At 49.6% G+C, this 11,228-nt stretch overlaps 2 pseudogenes; both read left to right on the top strand.

The window, feature by feature from the left end:
- The first annotated feature begins 895 nt into the window (after positions 1-895).
- LOC138847157 (protein shisa-3 homolog) lies at positions 896-4,087 on the top strand (annotated as a pseudogene).
- A 5,484-nt stretch (positions 4,088-9,571) lies between these two features.
- Positions 9,572-10,882, top strand: LOC138846910 (egl nine homolog 1 pseudogene; annotated as a pseudogene).
- The last annotated feature ends 346 nt before the right edge of the window (positions 10,883-11,228 follow it).

Below are 11,228 nucleotides of genomic sequence, written 5' to 3'. Positions count from 1 at the left end.
AGAAGATCCGACAAACTTCAGTCACCTTGTGGACACACCTGGAGCCCCGCAACCTCGACCTCAGTGCGCACGCTTGTCTGGGCTGGGTGAGGGCTGGGGTGTGTGCCGGTGAGGTCCCAGTCCCGCAGGTTTAGCGTCGGGTCCTGGGGGAGCGTGATGGGCGGGGGTGGCAGGGGTAGGCCGCGGACCCCGCGCGAACGAGAGGAGCGCAGAGGCCCCGCAGCGCTCGCCGCACCGCCATGATTAGCTCCATTCGCGACACCCAGGAGGGCGGACTCTCTCTTCACCCTCGGTCTCCTCCTCCCTCTTCTCCCTCTTCCTTTTTAAGGGACGCCTGGCTGGCAGAGCTGTCAGCAGCTGAGAGGCCATTTGCACTTGGCGGCGGCCAGTCTGACTCCAGCTCCTGTAACAGGCAAGGGCGGGGGCTGGGCAGCCGCACGTGGGGAACAAATTCTGCCTTCTTTGGGCTCCTCTTGGGACCAGGCTACAGGCACAAGTCAGGACGCAGTGTGATCCTGGACTTGGCAGCCCTCGCCCTACGCGATGGCTCCCGTGAGGAGTGGGGAGGGAGGTGGCCGGGGGGGGAGCCGCGCGCCCCTCCCATGATGAGCCTGGCAAAGGGCGGCAGCAGCAGCCTCAGCGGCAGCCTCTGCCAGCACCTCCCATGGTCCCTCGCCAACTAGCTCCCGCGCACCATGCAGACCCCCTGCCTGTGGAGCCCTCAGCACAGCCCCTGTCGCCTCTCTGGACACCGCTAGCCACAGAGGGAGCGGTCAGCCGCCCGTGCCATACCCCGAGGGAGGCGGAACTGCGGTGCCAGGAGGGAGTCCCAGCTCAGCCCTTCGCTCTCCAGCTGCGTGCGTCCCCTTCCCCGCCGTCCAAGCATCCAGCAGCGATGGGGTCGCTGCTGGCTCTGCCTCCTGGGCTGGCTGCCCTGGGGCCCTGCGGGTGCCCAGCAGCCTGGCAAGTACTGCCGCGGCTGGTTGGCCGTGCAGGGCAACTACCACGAGGGCTTCCAATGCCCGGAGGACTTCGACACATTGGACGCCACCATTTGCTGAGGCTCCTGAGCGCTCCGCTGCTGCTGAGCCGCGGCCGTCGCCAGGCTGGAGCCGGGCGGCTGCACGAAAGACCATGGCGAGCTGGAGCACCCGGGCATCACCGCGCATAAATGCCAAGCCCTGGGGAGAAGTCCCCAGCAGGCACGCCGCGAGCGTCCAAGTGCTCATGGGGGAATGCGCAGGCCTCCCAGGGTCCGTGCGCAGAGTGCACGCAGCAGCCAGGTGGGGGGAATCAAGGGAGGAGTGGGTGGTCGCGTTTTCGGGCCAGGAGGCCTTGTTCCTTTGCAGTCCCTCTTCCCGCTACAGGCAGTCCCTCGCGAGTCCCCGCGAGGGACAGCGAGGACCAGGAGTTTACACCTGATGCTCCGGTCCGGGAGAGGACGCTGGAGGTCCGTGGAGGAGGGCGGTCGGGGTAGCACTAGAGTACGGGTGGCTTTCGGGGCGGCGAGGGGCCACAGTGGTGCCAAGGGCGGGGCAGCGCGACTGTGGGCCGGCTGCGCTAAGCAGCTTCAACCTCTTCTTCTTTTCTTTCTTTTCTCTATCTCCTCCCTTCCTTCCTCCATCTCTCTCTTTCTCCCACCATCCTTGCAGCGTTTTTAAGCCACTGCTCCACTCTTCCGACTTCCTTTCATTTCTCTGCATGGAATGACTCTCCCCAGCCCACCCGCTATTGTCACGCCTTTCAGCAACACCCAGGACTTGGAGGTTGAGATTTAGAAACTGGGGGCGCAGGGGCCTCCCTGCCCCCTATTCTCGCTTAGAGAAACACGGGTCAAATTTCCGTTCACTTCAGAGGGGAATAAATCACGACCCCAGCACAGGAAATTTACACCTTGAAAAAAAAAAGTTTCCACCTCAATCGGACATCAGGGAAACCCCTCAGCACTCCAGGCCACGGTTTTATGGTCAGGAAACCAGAGAGGCAGGCTGAGCCCAGAGCGGGGCGGCAGGAAGGGGGGGGGAGGAGGGAGGGGGGGAGGAGGGAGGGCGAGGGAGGGTCGCAGGAGCCACAACCCGCAGCCAGGGAGGGTCCTGGGAAAGGCTGGTGGCCTCGCTGAGGAGGCCCTCCTCCCGAATTGCTGCCTCCGAGGAAAGCGGAGCCAGCTCTCTGCGGGTCCACCAGGCTCTCAAGGGAGTGAATTGCGGGAGTCTGTGAGTCCAATCTGGAGGATTTGGAGAGTGGTTTCTGGAGATAAGATGCTCAGCGGAAAATAGGGGACTCTGGTGGCTCTGCCCTGTTAGAAAAAGGCAGTGGCTCCCCAGGCGTCAGTGGGGAGCGCGTTCCTTCCCGCAGAGGGGAGCTGCTGGGTTTGCAGCCAGGACTCCCTCCGGGGCCTCCCCTCTCTCCTCTCTCTGAGGCCTAAGAGACAGCAGGGAAGAGGAGTGGTTTCCCTCTCCCCAAGGCTGGGATCAGGCGCCCTGAGGTTCTGTCGCTTGCCAAGGGTGTAACCTTGGGCAAGTTGATTCGCTGGCCCTGGCCTGCTTGTTGATTAAATGAGTGTGTGAGTGCTTGGTGGGGCGCGCCATGAGGGCCGCCATTCACCTCCCTTGCCTTGCTCCACGGTGCCATTAACCACGGGAGAGTGGGTGGCCGGCAAGGGCTTAGACCTGGGAGTCCCCTGAGGTTGTAGGCTACCTGTCAGCCGCTGGCTGTGTTTTTGGAAAAGTCAAAAAAGCCCGTGGGTAAGACAGCTTAGCATGTCATTTTAACAGGCTCTCCATGGCACTTGAATCAGATCATGAAAGAGCCAGGTGCACAGTAGGACTTTAGTCAATGCAGGTTTTCTCTTCTCCCTGAGCTGGAGGCTGCATCCCATCATGGCTCTATCAGAAGGGGAGAGCCATGGAGAACTGAACCGGGTTGGGGTGGGGGATGCCAATGGGGTGGGAAATGTCTGTCTAGTAGAGAAAGAGAAATGCTCTCAGAGCTGTTGGAGCCTGGGTTGCGGACACCAACAGTGGTAATACTGAGCCTCCTCCTCCCTCCCCTCAATTGCCCAGGCAGAGCCTAGGCTTGGGAGACCATGATGCAAACACTTGTGTGTCTGTTTTTGCCTTGTAGAGCCCCTCTACATCCCCTTCCTCATCTTCGGCTCCATCTTCATTGCATTCATTATCCTGGGCTCTTTAGTAGCTATTGTTGCACCTGTTTGAGACCCAAGGAGCCCTCACAGCAGCCAATCCGCTTCTCACTCCGCAGCTATCAGACAGATACCCTGCCCATGATCTTGACCTCCAGGAGCCTCAGGACACTTTACAGATGATCCAGCACAGCCACCAGCTCCAGCTCCACAGGTGGCTCCATCCTTAGATTCTCCTTTGCCAGGATGGAGCCAAGCTGCCTGGTGCCCTCATCTCCCCCGCCTTACACCACAGGCCACCCAATCCACCTGACACAGCCATCCGGTTTCCTGGTGTCACCTCAATATTTCACTTACCGCCTTCAACAGGAGCCCCCACAGCCTGGGAAGAACTGTCCAGACTTCAGCTCCAGTTGACAGGTCATGGCCATGAATCCAGCAAGTAGTAAAGTTGCAGACAGGTGGAGTGATGCTTCCAATGTCAAGTGCTTTGCTGAGGGAATTTCTCGTGTAATTGATCAACTTCTTGGCAAAAAGAGGTAAGAAAACACAGCACTTTCTAGTCTTGAGGTTCCTGACTACAATCACAGAATGTCTGGCTTGGCAGATGTTATGACTATTGCATTTCAACCCATGCTACTTCTATTCAAAATATGCAACAGTTTGACTTTGAAGTCACAAATTGACTGAAAATGTTTTACTCGACAATTTAGCTGCATAGTGGTTAGACAAGGGCTACATGATCCTTTTTCACATCAGTTGTTTATGGAGTTATAATACAAATATACATAAATGAGTAAAGAAAAATACCTAATTGTGATTATCAAAGGATCAGTTAAAAATTAACTATGAAGTAAACTTGAGAAATCAGTGAATAATCTATTTATATCTTTTGGAGTAACCTAATAATATTAGCATGTTGGGAACATTAACTTTTTAAATTAATAAGTAAATTTTGTTTCAAATATTATTTTCTTTCAATAATTCAAAGTTTCAATAACCACAGGAGGAGCTTCAAGTTTTATGTACTCATATATTCATCAATTGCAACACAGTTTCTATATAAAGTCATTTTCCCAACCCACCTGAGGGAATATTTATTGCAGACTTTTTTGGTCAGCAATATTTAGTGTTTAAATGAAAGTTGAACAGTTGGGTCTTAAAACATTTATTTATAAAATGAGTTATGTATAAATGTAAAAGTTGATAATTTAATGTATTTACTACACTGACAGTACTAATTATTTAGTACTCACACTGTAATTTCTATGTTAATGATAATTGTGGAGTTCAAAGTCCAGCTATTGGTGTAATCATCTAATATTACATATCTCAAGGGCCACTGAATTTCATGCCTGATGATTATGTATGTATTTGGGCAAATATCCTGCTGGGTTAGAATAAATAAAATATGTTTTTATGAACTCTATTTGAATTTCAGATCAAAGCACTTCATTTTATCTCCTGAGAGATAGTGTTTGTTATTCAATAAAAAGAAATGTCTTTACCTCTTATCTTGAGATTAAGTTTTTCTCCAGCAGGGCTTAGGAGAGCAGCAGAGGAATTGACATTTTCAAGCAGTCTCAGTCTGAGGGCTGTACGCAGCCCTTGGACAAGTCCTTTGGCCTGTAGAGTTTTAGCAAAGTGACACTGCTTGTAAGAATATAGATTTCTGGCTTCTTGTGACATGCAGAAGGGGTGGCATGATGGGTCATTCACTGCCATGGGGTCACACCAACCCTCTTCAGTCAGGGCACCACCTGCCACTGGCTGGCTTCCTGCCTGGTCTTCCCCTACCTGGCCCACCTGGCCCCTGCAGTGTGGCCTGGGAGTGCAGGTTTAAATGAATTCATACTATCACATGTCTTCCTCAGTGGTTCTTTCTGAGCACAACTGGGCAAGGATTGAATTTGGATCTCAGAGAGTTGCTTTATTTTCCACATGAGGGAACAAGTTCAAAGATTTGCTCAGTCTGATGGCTCTGACTTCCAGTCTCTTGCTTTCTTCCACATCCACATGGGGTCTGTTTCCCAGGTACCTCAAATTACTCTGGATAATTCAGGAAGGAAATGGTGGGTGTGAGAGGGTGGTCACACTCCTACACCATCAGACTGATTTTATCTGTTTGTGTACTGCTTGTTTTTTTCAGTTTTAAGTTCACCTTTATTGAGCTCTTATAATGGGCTGAGCACTCTTCTAATTATTTAGATATACTAACTTATCCCCCAAACAACCTCAGCAGGGTGGGATTATAATTCCTATTGTACAGATTTGGAAATTGAGACACAGAGAAATAGGTCCCATAGTTAGTCACTCCTGGAGTTGGTATGCAAAAATAGATTCAAACATCAAGGGGAAACACTTGCTTTGAGATTCTGACCTCTCTGTACACAAAAGCCACTGCAGAGGTCGAGTGTGAGTTAAAGCCTCCAAGGAGGCTGACCCAAGGAGCTCTCCTCGGAACAAATATTCTGTGAGATCCCTTTAACCATCCTAAAATGAAACTCATAACCTAACTCATAATTATAATATTATTGGTAAATAGAAAGGAGCAAGAAAAGGAAAGTAACTTGTTTCAAAATATAACAATTTGAACAGACTCAAAGAACTCAGAGGCTAACTCCTTATGCAGAATCACAGGGGTGCAGCAGCTCCGAATCCGTATCACTGCAGGTGTGTGAGATGGACAGCTCAACACAGTTGCCCTGCTGCTGTTACAGTGACTTTTCAAACAAAGGTTGAACTTCCTTTGACTTACATAATAGTTGTATAAGTAGAAAATTTGCTATATATGAAGACAAGAGTATTTTCTTTATAGGTGTAACGGGATTAATTTTGTACGCCAGTAGGAATGGTGGGACATTGCAAAGTCCTGGTCCTGGACATAGAGTATTTATTGTGCAGGTTGCTTCATTCATTGTAGTAACTCTGTTATAACCAAGTTCCACCCAGTGAATGCCAGTAGCATACCCACCTCTATCCTCAAGCCTCCTAATGCCACAGGTGCCCCCCTGCAATTCTGCAGTGTCCTCCAGAGGGTAGAACCATTAGGTTCATCAGGTTTCTTCTGTGACTGTATTTTTCTATCTGTTTGGAGAGCAATTATGTCCACCAGGCTGATTAACACTAAGAAATTCATACAGAGCTCACATCTGCAGATTTTCCTTCCTTAGTAGGATGTCCCAATCAGCTAAGTTCACTGGCCATATATGTTTTAAAATTAGGGAGATAATGCTACCTCATTAGACATCCAGTGATACTGAATCACATCACATTCTTATGTAATTGGTGGCATAGTGCATGTCTTTGACTTTCTATATAGAAGTTACATAGCTGGTAGTATTATTATTCACAATCCTAGGGTAACAAGGCCATCCTGTGACAGAATTACAGATGCTGTCCTATTCAACCAACTTTTTTGGAACAACACCTGTGAGGCACTGTAATAGGGCTTGGGACTCCCAAGATAAATGATAAGCTGCACCTCTAACTCAAGGAGCCACTATTTAACAGGGGCTTGTGGTAAAAGTTATAGGTGCTTTATGAAAGAATCTTGTTACCTTTTGGGCTCTCTAGAAACTCACAGTCAGACAAGGGAGGAGGAATTCATAAACCAACACTTAAACAGCATTGAGCTAACTGTGATGGTTACAGGGGAGTACAGCATGCCCAGGCAGCATGGACAAAGGGCATTCATGCAGCCTGGAAGTGTTAAATTTGAAATTGGGCCTTGAGATATGCCTGGAATTTGAATGAAGGAGACCAGGGTTGGATTGGGGGGAGGTGAGGAGGAAGAGATAGAGGAAGAAAACATGGATGGAAATAAGAGGATGATCATATTACAGAAGTACCCATGGGCATGAAACAACAAAGACTATTCTGGAAAGTAGACACAATCCAAAAGACGAGTGAGGGTGGAGAGATCCTGAATGCTAGGGCGGTGGCTGGGAAATGTGCCAGCAAGACAGACCTTGAAGGGTTTTACAGAGGGCAGTGGCTTTATCACATCTTCTTTTTGGAAGATTAGACAGCAAAGCTCAACCCAAATCACTTGGTTTTCCACAGGGATATTCACCATAACCTGCCACAACACCAGAACACAGCAAAAACTTGTCTGATGGATGTTTTTGTTACTTTCACATGCACACAAACACAAAAGTGAGCCTCAACATCTTCAAACCATGGTTATTATTAATAGTGAAAGCTCTATACCCTAAAAGATGGTTATGTCAATAATGAATAACATTTATTAAGCCCATGTGTATTCTGAGTGCTTTATGGATTGTACTGTTTCATCTTCACAACCCTGAAGCAGGGACTATCATGCCTGATTTGCAGATGAAATCAAGGCAGGAAGGTTAATCACCACGTCCAAGGGCAGATAATAATAGGAGAGCCCAGATTTGAACCCAGGCATTCTGTTTTGAAACTACAATTTTTGTGACATTAGGCTTAGAAAGCCTACATTTTTCAGGGAAACATATCCCTCCTAATTTCAGAAAATCTGTGGGAGAAACATTATTAATTGTGTAATATTATATCCTAAAAATATCAGGGGTTTGAAATAAGTAGAGTTTGTGCTACATCATGAGGACATAGAATACAAAAAAGCTCAAATAGAGGTACTGGATGATAAATGTTTCTCCCCATATGCATGTGAGACACAGGACACAAAAGGTTGATTTAGCTTTTAATTAATTTATTTGAAAGGCAGAGAGACAGAAATTTTCTGTTGACTTGTTCAGTCCTCAAATGCCCACAACAGCTGGTACTGGGCCCATGTAGGTGACAGGAACCCTATTACTTGAATCATCACTGCTCCTAGGTGTATAAGCAGGAAGCTGGAATCCCAAAAGAGCCAGACCTCAAACCCAGGCACTCTAATATGGTTTGTGGGCATTGTAAGCCAGTGTCTCAACTGGTGCCTCAAATTTCTACCCTTAGCATGGATTTTGAGATTTTGAGTTTTTCTGGCTCTGTCTCTTAAAAGAGGAGTAGCTTTTGAGTATTGTCTTTCTCACCCCTTCTTCTCTTTTAAAAAAAAAAGATTTGTTTGAAAGGCAGAGTTACAGAGGGAGGGAGGGAGAGAGAGAGTGAGCAAGTGGGAGTGAGCTTCCATCTGCTGGTTCACTCCCCAAATGGCTGCAATGGCTAGGGCTGGGCCACACTGAAGCCAGAAGCCAGAAACTTCTTCTGGGTCTCCCACATGGGTGCAGGGGCCCAACCACTTGGGCCATTTTCTGCTGCTTTTCCCAGGCTATAAGTAGGGAGCTGGATTGGAAGCAGAGCAGCCAGGACTTGAACTGTCACCAACATGGGATTCTGGCATCTCAGCCGGTGGTTTATCCTGCTATTCCACAAGGCCAACGCCTTGGCTATTTTCTTAACTGCCTTTTTCAAAAAAATTTATTTGCATGCATTTCACAAACATAACATTGGGAACATAGCAATTTTTCCCACTGTACTTGCCCTCCCACCCACTCTCCCACCCCTCCTGCTCCTCCTCCCTCTTACATTCCCCATCCTGTTTTTTTTTTTTTTTTTTTTTTTTACCAAGATTCATTTTCATTGAACTTTATACACAGAGGATTAACTCTACTCTAGGTAATGGCTTAACTGCATTTTATCTATTTTCTCATCTATAAAGTGGAGCTATGAAGAGTACCTTATTGCTTAGGGTTGTCCTGAGAAGTGAGAGGCAGCATCTCAAGTAATTAACATTCCAGTGGCTAGGGAACTGTGCAACAATCAGCGCTAAGTAGCAGGGAGCAGATGAAATATTCTAGAATAAAGGTCCAGTACTGCAGAAGGCAGATGTCAGTGTCAGTCAGGAACAGGGAACAGAGAAAATGGCCAACAGTTTGATGCTCCTGGTAACCGCAGTTCCCCAACTTGAGGCAGAAAGGGCTCAGGGGTCAGAGAGATGGGGCTGGACCCTAGGCCGAGGCCATGTCCTGCAGAGTGCAGGAGATCTAAGGAGGAGGCCTAGGTGCCACACCTGCGACCAAGCCTGTAAGCAGCCACTGCCCACCTTGGCCCTCCTGCAGGCCTCTCATGCCTCCCAACTGGGTCTCAAGGGGGCTGTGGTGTACATACGGAGCAGAGCACGCAGAGCTAGAGGAGTCTGCACACCCTGCACTCCTCCAGAAACTGGGCCTGGCCGCCCGGGGTGCTGATGAGGCGGCCCGGAAGGCTGATGATCTTGTGTGCCCAGAGTGGAGATCCTTGTCCACCATGCAGGCCATACACCCTCGGCCCTTGCGAGATGAGGCGCTGAAGCAGCCGCTGGTGCTGCGGGGCCGTCCCCAAGGACGAGAAAGCAGCCTGGCAGAGGGCGAGGGGCGCTGGCCTGCTTGAGTAGAGGGGCGGCAGGCGCATGGCACGGTAACGTTCCCTACAGCTCTCCCTGCTCCCTGGCCCTAGGCTAGACATTGCGGCCACCACCTCTCTTACTGGACCACCGCCGCTGCCACCATGGTCAATGACAGCGGCGGGCCTGGCGGGCCGAGCCCCAGCAAGTACCGGCAGTACTGTGAGCCCTGCGGGAAGATGGAGAACCAGCTGTGCTGAGGCCGCTGCTGCAGCTCCTTCTGCTGTAAGGAGCACCAGCATCAGGACCAGAAGAAACACAAGCTCCTGTGCTAGGGCAGCGAGGGCGCCTCTGGCCACGCAGCAGGCCTGCACCAGCACCCAGGCCGCTGCCCAGGGCCGGTGGGGTCGGAGCCTGGGAGGCCAGAAAAGGAGCGTTGCTTCGGGACAGCGCTGTCGCCGCCGCCGCCGCCAAAGTTTCAGGCTGGCCGACCGCCAGAGATGCGACCAAGGCAAAGGCCAAGTCGGTGGCCAACCCTGCAGTAGCCGTGTCCCCGCCTCGTGGGAACCCTGCCCTCCAGGGCCCTGCATCGGTTAAGGCGGAGCCTGGGAAGGAGGCACCAATGACCAGCTGGTCGCTGTACCTGGAGAAGATGAACCTGTACCCACCAAGCAACACACCCAGCGAAGGCTGGGCCACAGCGTCGGCCTGCAGCCCAAAGGGCAGAGAAGCCGCTGTGGTCACTGAAGTTGCGCTCGAGTACATCCTGCTTTGCATGAACAAGCATGGTATCTGTGTAGTGGATGACTTCCTGGGCAAGGAGACTGGGCAGCAGAACCGCGACGAGGTGCACCCTGCACTACACCTGCAGGTTCACGGATGGCCAGCTGGTTAGCCAGAACAGCGACTCATCCAAGGACATCCCAAGCAATAAGATCACCTGGATCAAGGGCAAAGAGCCCTGCTGTGAAACCATTGGGCTGCTGATGAGCGGCATGAACGACCTGATCCACCACTGTAATAAGAAGCTGGGCAACTACAAAATCAATGGCCGGATGAAAGCCATGGTTGCTTGTTATCCAGGCAGTGGAACAGGTTATGTGCAGTATGTTGATAATCCAAATGGAGATGGGAGATGTCTGACATGTATATATTATCTTAATAAGGACTGGGGTGCCAAGTGGAGGTATACTTTGAATTTTTTCCAGAATGCAAGCCCAGTTTGCTGACATTGAACCCAAATTTGATAGACTACTGTTTTTCTGGTCTGTCACAACCCTCATGAAGTACAACCAGCATATGCTACAATAACTGTTTGGTATTTTGATGCAGATGAGAGAGCACGAGCTAAAATAAAATATCTAACAGGTGAAAAAGGAGTGAAGATTGAACTCAATAAACCTGATTCAATCAGTAAAGGTGTCTTATGAAGCCTCTCATCCAGCAATACCCTCAGTTCACTACAATAATTGCTGACACTGTTTGTTAACTTATGAATGCAAATAAATGGGATAAAGAAAAATAGACAACCAGTTGGCATTTTAATGAGGAAAAGATACAACTGTTTTGTGGTGCATCAAACAAGAAGATTTAATTGCTGTGACTTTGTACTGCATAATCTACCCCAAATCTGTGATTGCTTATGAGAGGAAGGTAAGCTATCAGTTGAAAGGGTTTTTACATCTGTACATGAAGTAAGTGCCCTGTATAGAATTTTTTCATTCTTATATTTTGTCCAATCTGTCATCTAGCTGAGTTCATCTCTCCCTTTTTTAT

This window comes from Oryctolagus cuniculus, chromosome 19 (assembly GCF_051225735.1).
Source record: "Oryctolagus cuniculus isolate XC-2025 breed Fujian yellow rabbit chromosome 19, ASM5122573v1, whole genome shotgun sequence".
NCBI classification, from domain to species: Eukaryota; Metazoa; Chordata; class Mammalia; order Lagomorpha; family Leporidae; genus Oryctolagus; species Oryctolagus cuniculus.
The sequence above is the reverse complement of the archived record's forward strand: the minus strand, read 5'-3'. Positions and strand labels throughout refer to the sequence as shown.